The 20,253-nt window shown below is 42.7% G+C and overlaps 1 protein-coding gene across 1 annotated transcript in view; it reads right to left on the bottom strand.

The window, feature by feature from the left end:
• Positions 1-20,004, bottom strand: part of M (zona pellucida domain-containing protein miniature) — a 38,791-nt gene extending 18,787 nt beyond the window's left edge. Inside the window, exon 1 of the mRNA XM_076795562.1 lies at positions 19,837-20,004. The gene's annotated coding sequence lies outside the window, so the exon portion shown is untranslated. The remainder of the gene's footprint in view (positions 1-19,836) is intronic.
• Between the last annotated feature and the right edge of the window lie 249 nt (positions 20,005-20,253).

Below are 20,253 nucleotides of genomic sequence, written 5' to 3'. Positions count from 1 at the left end.
CTGCCCGGTCATTATGAAAACGAGGTTGTAAGCCGATCGCTGTCAATCGAAAGGCTCGGCCAAGCGATGCGTTTAATCCGACAAAAAGTTGGACGTCGGACACCGTACGAAACCGCAAATGTGCTTGGGAACGATTTTGCGACGATCGGGGCTACGTTGTCTCGATTTTCGCGACGATAAAGCCGATCGCGAAATTCGCAGTGGGCCCATTAAAGTGCTGGACATAATAGTTGACTGTACTTTGCATGTTTATTAGGCGCCGGGAAAGAAGGTGCGGTTTTCTTCCTGGAAATGAATCGAAGTCGAATTTTTATTTATACGTGACCCGCAACTTTCAATTGCTTCGATATTCCGTTATTTATACACGGTTAAAGATGGCTAGCGAAAAGTTGAAAACTCGTGGCTTCTCGCTTTACGAGTTTAAAATCGGAAATACATCAGCCAAGAAAGTTTTATCTCGTTCTTGTTACAGGCCCGATCTGTTACCATCCATTTTTATCCGTGGCAAATTTCATTGCAAACTTCAAGAATCATGCCAACGCAACGTGGAAAACGGCAATTAACTCATTTCTTTGGAGTAAAATCTAATACTAAAATATTATTTCTTCATAAATAGTGAAAATATTATTAGTGACACTAGTACGCTATATTTTAGTAGCAATTATTATTTTACGACCTTCGCGTACGTCGGTATTACAAAAAATGTTGTAAGGATGTACGTACATGTTAGTACAAATTGATTACGTAGTGATTCATCGTACTGGCGTGTTTACGTTTTTACAAGCATAAAACGAACATCGCTCGCGGGGGGATTACAAGAAATTATACCGTTTATGTTTATTGAAAGCTGACACTAATCAACAATCAAATAAAATTTTATCTATCTACCACACCTTCAGGCATTTTCTCTTAACTCGCGAGTTGTAAAATTTATATCGCAACATTTCTTAAAAATATCAAATAACAGCAACGTCGATTGTAATTTCTTTAACTACTTTAACAATTTCTTTAATGACTTTACATAATTGAAAATTACATATCAAAATCGACTGGCTCTTCTAAACTTTCTGCTCTTTCAAATTTCTCCTACTTCTGATAAAAATGATTTACAGAAACACTCGGACACTATTTAAAAGAGAATAACTTTCTTAAATGTTGGGTAAACGACTTGGATCTTTTCGAGAAATTAGTACAATTAGTTCACTATGTAGTCTCGAAGTTGCCGAACGCAGTTTTTAAATTTTCAATACAGTAATCTAATTCTAGTTATTAATCTAATTGTTCTAATTTCTCAAAAAAATAAATTCAAGCTTTTCGTTCCAATCTTAAACAAGCTGTACTTTTAAAGAGGTGAAAATGTTGCTGCGAGTGACGACTGCTCATTGTCTGGTGAGTAAATTAGGGAATCAGTGTCCGCGCAGTTTGCGATTGCAAATAGTTGGCAATTAAAAAGCCGAGAAGTGTGTGTACAGAATGCGGGCTGAGATTCGGCTGCACCTTGTGCACATCTGGCAAGGCCACTGGGCTCGTTTCAACCTCGGGTTTATGATACTTGAATCGGTGCAGCGGACAGCCGGCTCGGCCACCGGGGCACACACGTGGCCAGCAAACTTTCGTGGTTAGAAACAAATTTGACTAACTGATCCCGCTCGCCTCTTTGAAGCCGAAGGTAACGATCCGCCAGATGTACGGGCCATAAACTCGGCCATTAAGAAGTCTTAATAGAACCCAGCAAAATAATGTGACTTCGGTACTGACTTGATTACGCCTCGATAAGAAGTCTTGTACGCGCGGGGCGTATCGGTACAGTTTAATAAATCGAAATATACAAATCCACCGTGTTATCTTCTCTATTGCCTCGAGTTTCTACAAGCGTATAATTATTTTCCAAGCTTTCTGTTTGCCTGGTTCTCGGGACAAGCATAAACGCAAATAAAGATGTTGAGTCAATACATATTATAAATTTATAGTGTAACTGTTGCATCTGTACACGAAGTAAATATTTTTTTCTGAAAATGGCAAATTGATGATAATGGTTTTGGAGTTCATTGCTTCCAAGAAGAACAGTTAGATACATTGACAAACGCAGAAACGGTCTGTTTCATCTCTATTCTAAAGCCTGCCACATCTCCACGGAAAATAAAAAATTTTTTCTATAGAAATACGAAATTAAGAATGTAGAATGAAGATTTTAAAGTTCGTTGCTCTCAAGAAAAATAAATGTAAAAACGCTGGAGCTATGTAGCTTCGCGTTTACAACACAGTAGAAGCGGTACGCAGTGGTCAGACATCAAGAAATCCTGGAAAGAATGGTTTCATGCAGAAAGTAATCTTTTCTGCAAGAAATGCAGCTCTTCTAATGATCATTTAATCTACTCAAGAGGTTCTCGTTTAACGAGGGAATGATCTAACCATTTAATCCAGGCAATTAGTGTTGTATTAGATAAATCAGATCAGTGCGTTAAAGACTGCAGAGGTGGTGCATACACAAACACTGAAGAACTTCTCATCGTCCAGTGTGAATAATTAATATTTGTATTTCAGATTACCGTGCAATGAAAAATTCTGTAATACGAGAAGCAAGATTTGATTCGGTCCTTTTGTCTATAAATTGACTGACTCCTACACTAATTCAGCGTAGTGTGGTACGAACAACGTTTGTCAAAGCGAAATAAGAGAGGGGGACTACCGTGGGAGGCGGAACGGCACATTCGGGGGAGGGGGGCACGGGGAATTAATTAAAATTGTATGTAGCCGTGCCTTGTACGCATAAATGATTGCGGATTTCGAGCGATAGACGTCAGTTACGTTCGCGAATCTACGTGTGCGGTTTGCGCCGTGATGACGGGATACTACGAATGCCCTGTTTGCCGGGCATATCTAATTAACACGGCCGCGACGCCTGTAGCGAGCCACGCCTGCTTTCGATCTGAATTTACATTAGCGAATGCCAAACAATTACCGCTGATTGGTTAATGGCTCGTGGTCGCCGGTGAAGAACTATCGGCGCCGTGCTTATCCTACCAGAACCATCGCGTCGGTCCAGGGTGAACCTAACGCAGGCACGAACGCACCGTAAAATCACGCGAGTCCCAGTCAGATTTAAGTCCAGCGGAAAAAAGGTTACGCCTGCGATCTTCTGACAAGGAGAAGTTTACGATCGCATGAATCTCCCGGCATTACGCTCTATTCAGGATATTAAGTCGTATTATAAGTTATTCAAATTTCTTCCACACGATCGGACCAATCATTCACAATCACTTTTACCTCTCTCGAGCGTAAATGTTGGCTTGAGGCGCCTTCTCCGCGAATTTATTACTGTCTAAACTTTTCTTCCCACGGGGGAATGTGAAAAATAATTACCTGAAGTTTATTGGAAGTTCCCCGGGACCCTGACAGAAGTTTGTGGGATATAATGGGGGGTGAGAAATGGCGGAGTTCAGAGTTTTTTCCTTTTGTCTGGGAGTTCACATTTTCATTGATCACTCGATAAAAATTGTAATCAAGGAACATTGATTTTATATACTAAATACATTCTGATAAACTGTATTAATCTTTGGTATAAATTTACCCGTTTTAAAGTTAGAATTAGGGGTATAATTTTCGATAAAGCATTAATTTACTTTCATGATGAAAATACTACAATTTAGTCTCTAAACATTTATAAATCTTCATGATTGCCAAACCTCCGTTATCCTCCTCAAGCATTCCGCTCGCAAGAAGAAAATTCACGCGTCATGTTTGTTAATGAGATTTTCCAAGGCTTAAGTGAAATTAAAAATCGACTTCAAAGGAATCCTTACATCGTAAGAAAACAATGCGTTCTCTCGCACCACGCGGAAGCGTTAATTGACTAATTATAATCACTCATAATTCGACCCACATACATGCTTATGCATCATTTGCGTCTGTTTTGCAGTGAATTAACCGCAGAATTGATTGACACATAGATCATCTCTGTAATCTTATAGGCTGTATTAATTAGAATGCTCGTTAAGTAGTTCACGAGTGCACAAGTTACCGTCACAATTTGCATTATCCTGTCTCGAATGCTAATCACCATTAATCCTATTTTCGTTCCAACTATTATTACCGCGTAACTGTTGTTCTCGTGTCTCGCGCGTATTATAGTTCTCGACATGGTTTTGTCATGCCTTACTGTCACGTGAGAAACCGCGGTCTTTCGGTCTCCGTCGCGAACAGGTCGAACATTTAATAACTTGCTTTTCATTTTACTTTCGTTTCTTTCGAAACGGTCAAAAATGGAGACGCTGGTCGCTAGACTTCGGATTTTATGAATCTGCGTAAAAGTGGGTAAAAAAATTTCAAACAGTGAAGAGATTATTAATTTTCAACTTTGCTATATTTTCACAGAAAGGAAAATATTTGTATTTCGTTCGAGTTTCTTACTATCAAAATTTTTATTTTCCGTACAGATCCGCTGTCCAGTGTTCAGATATTTTCAAATTGTATAAATGATGGACCGGCGTACGGTAAATCGTAATACTAATCGAAGATGCCGTTCCGTCGATCGATCACCTGTAGGGTACGCGGCCTGTTCGTTTGATAGAATTCCCACAGAATGGCATGATTATTCGCTGCGGGGCTGAAAAATCGAGAACACCGAACGCCGGGCACCGGTGGAACATATCTTGCGTGCATGATGGTGCGCGTACGTGCGCGGCGATTTCCGTGGGGACTGTCTGAAAGGTAGGCAAGTAAGACATTCTTCGGATGTTTCGTGGCTGGAACGCTTCGAAGGGCCCGGTCGTGGTGGCCGCGTGTATCGTTGTAACGGTGTCTCCGGGTTGCCAGTATCTGGCACCCGGCAATAGATCCCACGCTAATAATTTCCCCGTTGGCATCCTTTCTCGACAATGTTGTTTCCCAGACGATTTCTGTTTCATCGATCCCAACATCCGCCGAACGAAACCGGACGTGCCGCCGCGAGCGTGCACGCGTGTCGGCCGGCCGTGATTTGTCTCCGCGAATAATCGCGGACGGCTTCGCCGCCGCGGAAATCTCTTGATCGCGTTAGTTACGACGCAACGGGGCTGCTACGGCGCTGTTTATTTTTTTAATGCGGCGACCATTAATTCCGAGTACGTTAAGACGCCGTAAACTACCGACTTTATCCGCTCGCCGAGGAATTTTTCCAAAAGGACGCTTTTCTTTCGACTTTCTGTTCCTTCGCGATATCGTGTGAATCGTTGGATTAGATCTTTGTGCAAATGTTCGGGCGCAACGTTCGCCGTTAGCTTTACGCGGAAATAAACATTTTCTGCGTTAATTGCAAGATACCGGGGGTTAAGGGAGAATTTATGATAAGTTGGAAATAATGCAACAGTATGTCTGGAAGCTGTTTTGCCTCCAGAAATTCGAACATTTCGTCTGATCTTTTTTCATTTTCTCCATATGAATTCGAGTCTTTTATCATGTATAATGCGTACACTTTACAATTTATTAAACGTAAATACGTTTGGTGATAGAATAATTTCTTTATATAATGTATACAGGGTGTCCCAGAAATGTGTTTCCTTGGAAGAGGTGGTTCCAGGCGCAATTTGAAATAACTTTTTCCGTTGCGAAAATGTTCTCCGCGGCTTTATTAAGGAGTTATCAACGAAAAACACGGACCAATCAGAGCGCGGATACAGCAGACGGATTCCGACTCTCTCTCCGGATCTCTCTGCTGTAGCCGCGCTCTGATTGGTCCGTCTTTTTCATTGATAACTCCTTAATAAAGCCGCGGAGAACATTTTCGCAAAGGAAAACATTGTTTCAGATGATCTCAGGAATTATCCCTGTCAAGGAAGTGCAACATTTTGGGGACAGCATCTTCATTAATATGAATGACTTCATATTAACACTAAACCTACCAAGCATTAACAGTATCTGGTAAATATTGCCTTATAAAAATGGCAACCCTAAATTTATGTGAGATTGTCCGTAATTTTCCATATAATAAATGCTTGGACAAGGAAATTTATTCCACTATTTTCCATAAATGTTTATAATTTCAATAATTGTAAAATATAAAATCGGTCATTTGACCGTGGTAGGTTTAGAGTTAGAATTGATTTTCGCTTGGTCTCGCGCGGTGTCAGTTGATCCACGGATCACCAGCGGGAACTGTTAATAATCTATTCGACGATTAAGAAAAACTTCTCGATTGCAACTTTATAAATCACTATTATGGTGTAACGTGTGCGCACTGGGGCAGCTTCTCAGGGTCTCGCTGCGAGCAAATCACTCCTGGAATGTACGACGAACGTATGTATATCGTCGTAGAAAGATTCTTAGATCTCCCGCAGCCGACGATGCCGGCTCGGGGCAGCAGTCGTTAATTTTCACATCTCCCCGTAATTTGTAAGTGTCACCAGAGTCAACGATAACTTATTCCAAAACCGTCACTGCCGTCGGATCTCGTAAAAAACCCGAAAGATTCTGATCGTCAGGTATTCGGTGTACACCACGGTGGCCAGCGAACAAACTTGTTCCAGGAGCAGGAATCGTTTCGATCCACTGATAGGAAGAATTAATTAGGATTGCGCGCTAATGGATACATTCTCTCCTACACGGATAGCTATTAGTAGAACCAAGACATCCACTCATATTTCCTTCTTAGGTTGCACGTCCGGCGTTTATATTCCGAGTTGAATGTATAGAAAAATAATAATTTGCCCGTATAGTATTCTCCGGTGCTGCGTATTATTCGTAGGAAGATCATTTTATTGGTAAGCTAAGTAATTGGAAAAATGATAATTTCGATATTTAATAACCCGGACGCGAGGTTTTAGAAACAATTAGCAGAAACTGAGATACTAATCTTTGAAATCGCATATTTGGAATGTATTCTACTATATCGTAGTAGATTGTTCTCTATTCTAGTATCGAAAACCTTTTTACACTTCCTAAGTGAAAAGCTATGCAAACTAGAGTTTAAAAATCTATGCAAATTAAAGATGTACAGACTTATGCACGCAGTATTGACATAGTGATTCAATATTTAAAAAAGTGACCGAATACTACCGCGAGTTAATTGTACATATCTTATAAAGCTATAACGAACAAGCCTTTTAAATCGAATTAGCACGTTATAGTCTACCCCGTCGTACCAGACGAAAAATCGTCATTGGTCGCTAAACCGCAAAAAATATGAATAGCTCAGATTGTGCTCGCCAATAGCAACGCTCTAAACCGTTGGGTACCGTTGCTAAGGAAATCACGATACCGCAACACAATAATAATTACCGGCGTCTATCGGCGTGCGGCAATAAAAGGAAAAAAGTGGTGCCGCTATCAAAAACTGCGATAGGTCGACAGGAATAGACCATTAATTCCATCCGGTGAACGAACCGAATCACCTAATACCCTAACCGGCGATGACCTTCGGCTCCCATGTGCTTGGCCGCAAACTGTTGCCTCCGAGAGTCGAGTTGGCCAAGAATTTATAGCTCGGTAAATCGAATAGAATACGGAGAACGAAACGAGCGTGGCCGTAGCACGAGCTCGCGCGCGCGCGAGGAGATTCGTGCGAGCCGTAACCGAGCGCGTAATTGACTTTACGATCCATTCACCGCGATCGGGATCGGTTATGTTAACATTAACGGTTAATGTGACCCAGTGATCGCAGTCTGCGCGGCAGCGGCGGCGAGGCCGAGCTCTCTCGTCTTCGCGCTCTGCTCTGCTCAGCTCTTTTCCGCTTTGCTCGGCTCGGCTCGACTCGGCTTGGCGCGACGATGAGCAATTATCGCGTGCGGTATGTCCATCTCTTGTACCGGTCCTCTCGGATGAAGGCTGCGTGGCAGCCGCGTATTACGCGGGCTGCACTGCACGCGCCGATCATTCGACCGTGTGAATGCAGCCTGCACCTATACTTGCGCATAAGGGGATCTTCTGGTCTAGAGCGTCATTTTATATCGCTCGTTTGAACATTGTTTCCAACCAAGTTCGACAACTGTTTCGTATTCAGGTTCTTTTGCGTACATATTTTCTATCATTCGGATCATATCATTTTTTGAAGTCGGAACACTTTGACCCCTCGACTGTAAACACTTTGACGATACACATCCGTAAATGTGGATCTGAAAGTTTTCACAAAAATTATCACAGTTTAAATATAGCCAATTTTTCCAATTCATTGTTCAAACACTTCCCCTCTAAGGAACTATAACTCCTACAATTTTAAGCATTTCGACCTAAAAAATTGTATCAGTACAAAATTCATAACGATACAAAACAGTCGTTTCTGGTTTCGTTAGAGAAATTCCCAAGGCGCACAAAATGACACTTTAGACCGGAAGACGTCCTGACACTAGGTTCACAGAGACACGTGAGAGTGCTAAATGATAATTAATTATTGAGACTGTAAAGGTGCGTCTATGCAGAATTATGAAACAAACGTATTTCTCTGGATACAAATTACAGTAGAAATGGCCAAAAATTTGGACAGACATATTCTCGTTATTTTTATAAAGTAACGTAGAATAGTCAGTTTTAGTGCGCCGTAAATGTAGTGTTAAATACCAATGCGTGTGTATGCACGTATGTGCGCCGTCGCACGCGGCCACCGCAGCTCGATAAGAGAGCATCGTGAATGGAAAGGACGCCGATACCGGCGGGTTCCGATCAACGAGTACCATTCTACCGCAAAGCATAGAACCGACGCGTGGACACTATGTGTAGGAAGTCGCGGCGACTATTCAGAAACCCGTTACTGCCACTCCGTCAGGTGTTCTTCAGGATCGCGGCTCAACGGCGGCGGCGTCGGCGTCCCCTATTAATCCATAGAAATCAATTTGATCCGCGGTGAGATCGCCGACATGTGTACGGCGAAGTAGGTTCATTGTGCCAAGAATTTACGATCAAGGTTGTATCATAATAAGGATGATGTAGGCTACCGTCGCTCGTACACGCGGATGGAAAGCATCCGCGCATCTGGGACGCGCTAATGTGATAAGCAGAAGTTGATCGCGCGGGTTAGATCGCCGTCGATCACACTGATGCGAGAAAGAGCGGTATGACGCGAGTTGCTCTTGCTGCGACGGCGGATCGGATTCGCGAGGAGATTAGGTTTCGGATAACCGAACATATGCTGGACACTGTCGATCCGTGAGATTCGTGGTAAAAATTCATGTTCTTTTGTCTTCGCTTGACTGTGCAATTTTGGTTCATTCGTGGTGTATGCTATCAAACGATTGTGTCTGGCGCATGTGACTAACGAGGTAGTCAAAGCGTTATTTGTTAAATTTTAAAGGTCTACTAGCTTAATATTTGGTCTTTTTCTAATGAGTTTCCAGTGAGTTAGTTAAAATAACGAATTTTTTTAATGGGCGATCTGCCATTTTGTAGCTGGCGCTGTTGTGCATTGGAAACTGCAGTTTCCGGTTATTCAAAGAAAGGTACGAGAGTGTAAGAGTCGACAATATTTCAAGATAATTCAACGTGAAAATTGCAAAAGTTATTAGGTGATATGACGAAGTATCGGATCAGTTTTAATTCTATGAACGGAGAGGATAAGGGTTGTCAGAAAATTTCCTCAACACCTGGCGATGATTGAACGCTTCCGCGGACGGTGTTCCATTTTCTTATTCTGTTCTTTGCGAGGGAACGTTATTAATTTTTCCATTAACCTCCGTCCACTGTTCAGACAATTGCTAGACACGTATTTCGCGTATAATATGGAAACTAATGCGACGTTCAATTATAGAAATTGGTTGTCGCTCGACTATAATATGACAGACTGTTCGAACATGGTGAATACATGCTTTCACAATGAAAAAGTTATGGCTACTTCGAACAAGCCGACCCGTATGTACTTTGTGCGGAAACGTTACTCACTTTCGCGTTGTTTTGATAATTGTTGGACCCACATCTTGCGTGTAAAATCATAACAAATGTAGCACCTAGTGGGAACAAAAACTGACTCATACTGCTTATTAAAAACAACATTTATGTAGATATTTCGCCATTCTTATTGCAACATATAATCGCATGCTGTCGAATAGCAGACGCGTCTGATCATGACCAACCAATTCTACTTACTCGAACCTTTCAAACTCGGTTTCCCCGAAAACGAAGCGTCAAATAGAAAAATGTTGTTCGTTCTTTCTTCTTTCTTTTCTCAAAAAGTATCGCCTAATGCTCGCTTATACCACCCGCCCTGAGACACCCTGCTTGTCTGTAGTATTACAACCAGAAAGAAGAATATTTATTAATAACAATGCAGGCGAAAGATTTTCTATCTGGACATTGGGAGGGGTTCTATTCTGACGCCGTGAGGGGTCACCGTAGCTAAACCAGATGGCCGCGGTCTCGACCCACGGTTTTCGCTTCCTTGAAATCGATTGAAATTCATCCTGGCACGGTCCAAGGAATTCTACGATCATCTCGGCGTGTCGAGGCCCCAATCGTTCACCGCAAAACCGACAGCTGTCGCGATGCGTCATTATCCTCGTTCGGCCTGGCTACGGGGACGCTATAGAGCGCATAGGGGAAACTGGGTTAACGCGGCACCGCGTTGCTCCGTTTCCGCGCGAAGTCACGCGGATTTTTTCATCCGGCGTCTTCGTTAGAAATTAATGAGAATCCTCGGCGAGCGTGGAGTGTGTCTGGTAACGAGCCTGGATCGTATACGCGTGACGACGCACACGCACAGAAAGACGCGTTCGTGCACGTGCGTCGCGACGCGTCGCGTCGGTGGAATTGTTTCGGTGTACCGGTTGCGAGTGCGGATAGCGTGTCAAATGAACGTAATACCTCGGTAATTAATTGATAATGGCACGAATCTACGGCGATACCGGTTTTCAAGTACGGTAGCGCGTTCGTTCGCTCATGCCCGCTTATACTCGCTCGTACCCGCTCGCTTCTGCTCGGACTGTCCACTGTAAATGATACGCGACCGCGTATGTACGCGCACGCACCCGCAACGCGTAACCCCGCTCCGATTACGGCCCTAACCAGTATTTGCGATGCTCGATGCGTAAAGTATTATAGGCTGCGCCGCCGCCTGCCGCCACTGTCACCAGACCAGAATGCGATAACGCTTTCGCGGTATACACCGCCGCTCAAAAGCCTGTGGACACTTTCGTAATTGCGATCACCTACAAATAGTTACCGACCCATCAGTACGAAATCTATGAACCACAACCTACTTCTACTTCTGCGAAATTTTTAGCGACCTTTATTGTAGCACGAGGGTCTGCCAAATATTAACCCTTTGCACTCGGCGCTATATTCATTCTAAAACTAAATTTTTCTTCCGTCTTAGAATATTTTCATTTTGTTCATACGAAACTGATCCGACTTCCACATATAATATTTAAATGTTTAGTCATCTTTTAAATACAAATTTTGTAATGTAACAAATATTTTGTAAAATTTCTCGTCATTTCTTTGAAATAATGCCACAATAATTTCTAGTGGTGCTTCAGAGTCACCACTCGAGTGCAAAGGGTTAACCCCTCAGGGACTGTACCTCGTACTTACTCGGGGGAATATTTAAAAAATTGATTACAAGAGGTCAGATTATTGGGTGCGATTCGATGCATCATTGTTCGCTTTCTAGAATTTGAAGATACAGTTCTCTATACATGTCGCCAAGGCCTCGATGATAAACGCCGCGGAGTGTAAACATAACACGGCTCGAGTATGCCTCCCGGACGATACACGACGCTGGCAAGACCCGTGTTGTTGACATATATCAAGAATTCAATGTGCATGGTTACGGAAAATCGATTCTCAACAAAATTGCGACCGTCCACATGCTTTTGAGCGGCAGTGTATACGCCTGTATAGACTGTGCATGTATGCATAGGGGATGCACGGGAAATCGGCGACCGATGATCAATATTGCTGTTTTCACACCGTGCAATCCGAAAGCCGTGAAATCCACCGCACCGGTCGCGCACGCGGTTTAACGCTATCGCGAGACCTCCTCGGGAGTTAATCTCAGCCGATGCTTTTAACTCTTTTTTTTGCGATTCCGTGTCAATGGAAAGTCGACGTTTTTCACAGGTCCGACAGCGGGCCGCGTAATCTGGTGGCACCGTGAAAACGAATTAAGCGAATCTAATTTTTTCATTTTTTTTTTCGCCCGGGAAAGCCGATAGGATGAAATTAACGCCCGGCGCGTTGACTGCTGAACCAGCATGGAAATCAGAGTAATTTATTTCGTGGAACAAAATGTTAAGATTTAGTGCTTGACCGTTATTGATTTTTGTGGGGTTCCGTTCAGTTAATCGAAATAGAAATTTCAATTTAGAAATGTCTTTCTTTGTCCAATAAATTGTAGTAAGTCGGAAGGAATGTATTGCTATCCTTCAGCTGTTTTAATTCTTTTGATTTTTTTCCTGTTTTAAAATCTGAACACCTTGTATAGCAGTGTGGACAGATCTGAAACTATATTGACAATGTGTAACTACGAGTATTCATTTTTAATAACAGAACTTAAAATTTATAATTTCTGATCATCTAGAAAAAGCTGAGTAGTACTATTTCATTTCTATTTTATTTTTTAAAAAATTGATTATTTTTCTTGATCAGGTACCTTTGGGCTTACCTTGTTAAATGATACAATAGTAGTTGTAAATGTACAAAATAGTGGTTAATTACATCCTGCAGAAAACTATAAGGTTGCCAGAAGCTAAAAAATACCACCATGTCATTAGTGCGTGGCGTAAGTAGAAACAGACGGTGCTAGACGGACGAGGCAGCTAACCGTGTCTTTAAAGCGCGTAGAATTCCGAGTGACCAAATTTGATTTACTTCTAAAGGTTCGCTAGCATATTCAACTTTTTCTTGAATTTTGTAACTTAAAAATAATGTTCTATTTTTTTCAATTAACTTTCACACTACGAGTCACGTGTTTCGTGATTCTATTACTCATTGAGCGATTTTAATTTTGGACCTTAACGTTAAGAAGCGTATTTTATAGTAGAATAAATTTGTCATTATTTTTATAATGTATAATGATTATTCGTAAGCAGAAGGACAAGGTCGAATAGTTAAATGTAAACGCGAATCCGGACACTTTAACGTAGTCACTGTTAAGTAATTTACATATCCAGGTCGTTGACGAGTTGTCGGAGGCGATTCGAATAATTAAATAAGGTAAGATAATGACGGTATGTAAGACACGTATCGTTGTACAATCGGCACAACACGCAATGTTACCAGAATGTACCGGAAATGCACTGCTGTATCCGAGTTCTGGATAACACCGGACACCATTTCGATCTTCCTTCAACAAGCCTACTCACTGTTAATCGTAAGATAAATTCACGATACTAAAAATATTTGAAAGTTTGACAATCAAGCCAAGCGCAATTTAAGTGAAATTTAAGACTTGTTTTAACGGGGAAACTATAGTGGATACACTATTAACCTAGAAAGGTGAACGGATGGCCATTGCTGCCATCTTGTAAATCTTTCTGAATGGTTGCACGTAATTAGACGTACATTAAACTCGTTCCTATTATTAAATTCGATTTTTATTCATCACTCATTGTACGTTTGTATAATTTTTAAAAATGAAAATATTGTGCACGTATTTTTCTTAGTCAAGATTCAAGATCTAGTAATTTTTGTATCTTTTAGAGAAATACGTTTTTCATACTCAACGTAGACAGTTGTTTTTACCGTAGTTATGAACGATCGTCTAAAAGTACTATTCTATATAAATTTAAATAAAATTAGCATTTTACTCTTAAGCGATTCTTCAGTGTCTCGTTAGGGCATTGCGTGAGAAGACGACCAAAGCACCGGAATCGTAATTGTATCACGGACGTCTCAATCTTTCTCTGTTCGCATTTGCATATACAAGAATGTCGGACATAACCTTTCTTGTTCCAAATTATCAACCGTAAAATCAATTGTGTGCTTTCGAAACTTATTAGCGTTTACGTTCTATCCACGCCGTCAGACATCTCGTTCCTGTGTTTATGTATGTAAGTATGTCAGTCGTTGATCTTATCCATTGTGTTATTAACTGAGCTGATTTATTCGTGATTAATATTAATTTTTTCGCTGGTTTTGTCTCGTCCCGAATGACTCAGAAAATTGTTGCTGTGAAAATCACCACTGCACACATTAATCACTTCAAGTCTGTCAATTGAAAAACATTCTTGAGATATGCAGGAATCTTTAAACTTTTTCATATGATCAATGTACTGAAGTTCACAAAGAATGAATTTACATTTATTTGAATTTTATAAATTTATCTATGGATATTCGAGATTACAGAAACATTAAGAATTTGCATACTTGTATGACAAATATAGAACTAGTCGTTTAAACGTCACGTTTAAGCATCTTTAACTTACAGTTAAAAATATCTTAACCCATACGCTTATCTTCGTACAATAGTTCGTATCTTTATTTTCTTCTAGTTAAATTACAATTAATAGGCAAACTAATGAAACACGATAATTCAATTTCCGATAGACATGTAATTTTAGAATGCTCTAATTGTCATGAAATTCGAGATGTACCATGTTTCAATCTGCGTCGTAAGCACAGCAATAAAATCTAGGTCTGCAATCATTAGCTCCGAAGTTTCATTAAAATTGCAGGAATCCATATTTTATCTCCTTCGTTTCCGTTTCACGTAAATCTACGATTACCTTCTAACTAATGCAGGTGTTTAAACATTAATGTACGAAGTTAAAATCCCTCGCAGAAAATTACCGTCCAACAAATTAAGGAACTTTAAACGTTAAGGTAAAAAGTTAAGATTTTTTATACAAGAATGACATTTGTAAAGTCGTTTTTAAAATTACCGTCTACCAAATTCTGGAGTTTAAACATTAAGGTGTGAAGTTAAGATCTTTTGTGCAAGAATGACATTTGCAAAGTCGCTATAAATGTTAAAAAAAGTGTTACCGAGAAGAGAATCCGGTAGGCCTGGTTCAAGGGGTTAATTCCTGAAGAAATATGGCCGCCAATCGAATGCAAAGTTATGTCGGGCGTGATTCCAATGTCGCGGCCAAGAGGCTGAATGTCCCTACACAACGCACGTATTAGTGCTCGCTACTAACGTAATCGTATGCCTGGTGAATATTTCATGAAGCGCGGAAAAAAGAGATGACACCTGTTCGAAAACCGTTAGTATACTCCTTTTGCCCGCCAACGACGGCGCGGCGATTGCAAACGGACGTTCGGCGACTTATTTCGATGCAAATTTTAAAAGAAGAATGCTCGGCCGCGGGTACGCCTCGGGAAGCGGTTGCGCGGCCATTGTGAGCCGATGGTCGCCGTTGCGAAAAATCTCCTCGAACCTCCAAACCAGAGAGACCGTTTCCCTGTCCCCTAATCAATCTGCATAAATTCTTAGACAGTAGACGATTTAATAGGCGTTATCTAAACGATCGGTGTGATTAACGATTTTGGCGAAAGCGCCGCAAGGTTAACGAACCTTGCGAAATCTTGAACCCGGACGTCATTTATAATGAAATTCCGTTCGATTATGGTCATTTTTAACACGATCTCTATCCGAACGATCGTTTTAGCACCATCGTTAATATTTAGATTCCTTTTTAGAAAAATAGTATTCTCCGAAGGACGGATTCCAACAAACGTGTGAAATGTTAACTCGGAGGACATTGGTTCCCGTTTTGCGAGAAAGACTGGTATTCAAATCGCGATTGGGACGTTGACATTTTTATGGTAATTGTGTTTTAACTGCTCAAAGCACTTTTATGTTTCTTAGCTAAATTTTACAATCGATCCTCGCTCAAGCGAGAATCCATAATGATGTAAATATTTAATTTATGATGGATTGTAATATTAATTTTGTGTCTTTCAAATCTGGACTTAACACTGTAGTGGTATCCGGGGTCTCTCATGACCCCAGCGAAATTTACTGTACACTGATTTTCGTATCAGCGTTGCGAGACAATTGTAAATATGACGTTTCTTTAACGTCTTTTAAACAATTGGGTTTTGTAATCTGGAAATCTTTGAAATTTGAAGAAACATAATAATTTTCAGGAATAATTTTTGGTCCGAGGAAACGGTGTGCCTCTCCAGGGTTAATAAGCTTTGTCCCGTTCTTACCGAGCGAACCCTCGCACGAATATCTTCGGTACACGTTCGATGGAAAGTAACGCTAATTGACTGAAACTACTTTAATTGCCCGGGGGAAGGTAACGCTTCGAACCGCCAACGTGATATATTTTCTTGGCCGGTCTTAGCACTTCATTCGCGTGTTCATCGGTACCGATAACAGACCATTATGGCCGAAAGAAGTAACACACAAATGTAGCCGCGGACGTGCTCGTAAAAACATGTCCCCAATTAGTCTACAAAGCCCGGGATAAGAAAGTTTGCATCCTTAACCGCGGGACGGATGGACACGGAAAAAAGTTTAATGGCTTAGTTATTCTAGCCGATAGTGGACTGAAAACGGCCGTAAACTTTATTAAAATTTCAGCCGCGGTTGACTTGCGCGCATTCCGTTCGCGCATTATAAATACATAAAATCCGCGGCCGTCGGTCGTAACGACGCAAACAAACTTTTAAATACCTCCCACCCCCCTCCCCCAACAGTCAATGAACAGTCGTGACGAATTTTAAAGCAATCCGGGGAACAGTATTCCCATTCATAAAATCCCGGAAACTGTCCATTATTCCGAAGAATAATATATCCTTCCCTTCATTGTACATAATTGGACACGTTCCCGGAAATAAAGTACATAAATATTTAATATAGTTGCCACGGACGCTCTGAAAGCCTCTCGGAAATGGGCTCGGGATGGGATGCTACGAAATCAATGACTCAGCGGATCTCCGAAGCGAATTCTCGAGCGGCGTGTAGCCAGGTGTACAGGGCGTTCTTCTGCTCGTATATTCGGCGCTTGGGACATGTATGTATGCATGTATGTATGTATCGGGATTGCTTGATTCGGTCCACCTCTGCTGCCTCGCATAATAGCTCTCTTTACATCGCGAAACGTGTCCGGGAACCGAAAACCGAGCCGCGGACATTGTCACTGAATTTCGACTTTTCTATTTACATGGTGCGATCAGAATGAAACCGGTCCCTGCGAAGGTATATAAGCTAAAGTTCTTTCTTATATCCAGCATTTGGAAAATACTAATTTACAAAATAATAATCGGCTGATTAATAGAAACTTATTGAATTTAGTCTGGTTTCTGTCCATTTTTCGTACATTGTACATTGCATGTAGCACGCGTTAAAGTATGCGGATGGAAATTGACTGATGCACAAGGGCTAGTGACCAGCCGAGTCACAAGATTGTATGCGATACCGTTGGCATTGTTGTTAAATTTCGGCACGATACGCGACCCGTTCTCAGAGCTATAGCAAGCTTTCAGGTTCGATCCTCGTTCGATTCCACAGATTACATCGTCATAAGGGAAACGTTTCGCCGTGCAGCGAAATCGTATGCGCATTTAAAACAGCAACGTTTCCAGGGTGCATCAGGAGCAGCTCGTCGCCGGTCTTCCACGCACGTGAGAATCGCGATCGCGAGACGAGATACCGCGTTTAACACCGTTCAAACAGATATTCCCGGGCCGGCGAGGGCCGATCGTATTCCCAAATCGAAAATAGAGATACGAATCCGCCGGCTATTGTGTCTGATTGCCGGGTCTCTGGGAATCTTGACAAATTTCGGGAGCTTTGGAAACCGGAAATAATGCGGGGACCGTTCACCGCTGTGATCTATCGGATCGTTTCGTGTCCTCGATAAATTATTTCGATCGCTCAAACGTTCCACTCGGAAAAGTGATATCAAATAGAAATTATTTCCTGGCTGCATTTAGTTAATAGACATGTTAGTTCATTTTTCAAGTCCATTTTTTGTTGATAAAAAGATGGTACAAATATACAAATTATTTGATATCTCATTTTTTTTTTAAATGGACTTACACCATTTTCAAAATAAACGGTCCATATATTTGTATTGTGACAGTTATTTTGTGAAATATTGATTACCGATTTTCTAATTGTACCATTTTCGTTCATTAGGCATTTTTCTCCGTAAAATATGTTTTCGAAAATATCGTAGGATTTGGAAAGATTAACAAAAGTGCACCGATATATTACGTAAATCATTGAGAAAAGTCGGAGATTTCTATTTACCTCCCGTCCCTTGCAATGAATGAAGAACATTTTTAATTGAGTTCGCATAATCGAGGTTCCACGGTGTCTGTCCTTGTGCCGGATACAGGGCCAACGAATGGTCCCCGTAAGGGGGCTAGGCGGTGTCGGCCGATCGCGGAATTTCAGGTTTCCGGAGTATCATTCAAACCGATCGGGTTGTTACGTCATATATTCAAAGTGACTCAATCCGTCTCGAGCCCGTCTCGATCTACAGAGACGACGCGACGCGACGCGACGGGGCGGGACGGGGCGGGACGGGGGCATCGAGAAAAGAGATTCACGCGATTCCGTCCGCTTCCTGGATGGGATCACGCAATCTTAATCGGTGGCGGGTCCCTCCGATCGTTTCCGACCTTCATCGCGTTCGAGCACCTCGAACGCTGCCGGAGATCGCGGCGGAGTCATTGAATGACAGTGGCGAGCGATACCAGGCGATGTCGAGTAGGGAGGAGAACAGCAACGGTTAAGCGTTCGTCGGACCGCTAACCGGAATGCGCGTGCTAACTCTTCGGCGTCTCAGGGCATCGCGAAGAGCGGTTGGGTGCTCCACTCAGCTCCGATGAAGAATAAGAGAAAGAGAAGCCGACGTGGGAAAGAGAGGAGAGACACGGGACGGACAGACGGCGAGACCGGTGGGAGGGAGAGAGAAAGAGAAAGAAGAATGAGTGAAAGAGAAAGAGAGAGAGAGAGAGAGAGAGAGAGAGAGAGAGAGAGAGAGAGAGAAGGAGAGCGAGAGAGCAAGAGGAAGAGAGGCCCGCGGGAACGGAGCCTCCGTGCCCGAGATCGACGAGGACGGCGCGAGCACACCGTGGAACGGAGGAGAGGATAGTGGGGGATAGAGGAAGAGGGACGATTTCGAAGCACGTGGAGATTCGAGGCACATTGCGCCCAGAACAGCGGCACGAAAATTTGGTGAGGCCTCCTTGCCTGCCGACCGACCACATTCCCTCCCCACCCGATTTCCTCGTACGAGAACCTTATCCGCTCGGCTGTTTCGTCCTGGTCCGTTCTATCCGCACGCGCGTTAACATCGACAGCCGAATATCACCGTTTGCATGAGCTGTCGCGCGGCGGTATGGGAGAGTTCGTGGGGTTTCAATGGGAGGCCCGTTAGGAGAAAACGCCAGGGGAACTCGCAGACGACCTTTTCTCCTCCTCGCGTGTTGGCCGGTCGCCTCACGGTGTCCTAACAGTAACAGCCCTTTACAGATCTCACTGTCGAGGCTTTCGGGTGTAAGCCGTGTCCTAGCGGAATTAGTTTCCCAACGTTTCGCGAGCATTGCAGCTACCTTGGTCGAGGGGTTCGAAGACACACCGATACCGAGCATAGGCTTACCACCCGAAACCCTCAAATCTCCGAGTAACAGACCTTTCAGCACGGAGACACACGAATCAAGTTCGCGAGGTACATATATATATATATATATATATATATATATATATATATATATATATACATATATATGTATATGAAATTACACGCTCGAAACGTGTGTGTCGCCGTGCGTGAAAGCGACCAAATCGGATCCGTTGCGTTCGGAAAAAGTCGAAACGAACGGAAGCCGTTTAAATTGTAGAATACTCGGCATCGACTCGATCCGATCGGAATCGTCCGGTGTAAATTTAATTAACGGGTAGGTTCAGCTAGAAGATCACGGGCAAAGGAGTCACGGATAATGAGCTCCCCTGCACGAGAATATAAGGCTCACCTAGCGATCGCGGAGTGCGTGCGGAGTCGCCACGTGTTAGCTGCAGCTTAGCGGCTCCTCGTGCCGCATCCCGGCAGCCGCGTTATCGCCTTATCAGCTCCGCCTTCCTTCCTTTCACGTTTGCAACCCCTCGGAATGCTTCTGTCTTTCTCTCTTTCTCTCTCTCTCTCTCTCTCTCTCTCTCTCTCTTCCTCGGTTCTTCTGCGGCTGCGCCTCGCACCGACGATCGTTGGACACCGCGTTTAAATCACCGTGCGATCGACGGAGAGCACACCGTTTATCGTGCGACGATCGTTCTCGCGTGTTGTTCCTCGCCGGACGAGCGTTCCTGGTAGGTTCCTGGCCACGGGATCCGTCACTTTAACACAATTCACCGGCGGTCGGCCTCTGGAACGGCAGTTCGCATCGGCGCGGTCG

The sequence above is a fragment of the Halictus rubicundus genome, chromosome 10, assembly GCF_050948215.1.
Source record: "Halictus rubicundus isolate RS-2024b chromosome 10, iyHalRubi1_principal, whole genome shotgun sequence".
NCBI classification, from domain to species: Eukaryota; Metazoa; Arthropoda; class Insecta; order Hymenoptera; family Halictidae; genus Halictus; species Halictus rubicundus.
This window is presented reverse-complemented; position numbering and strand designations above follow the sequence as displayed.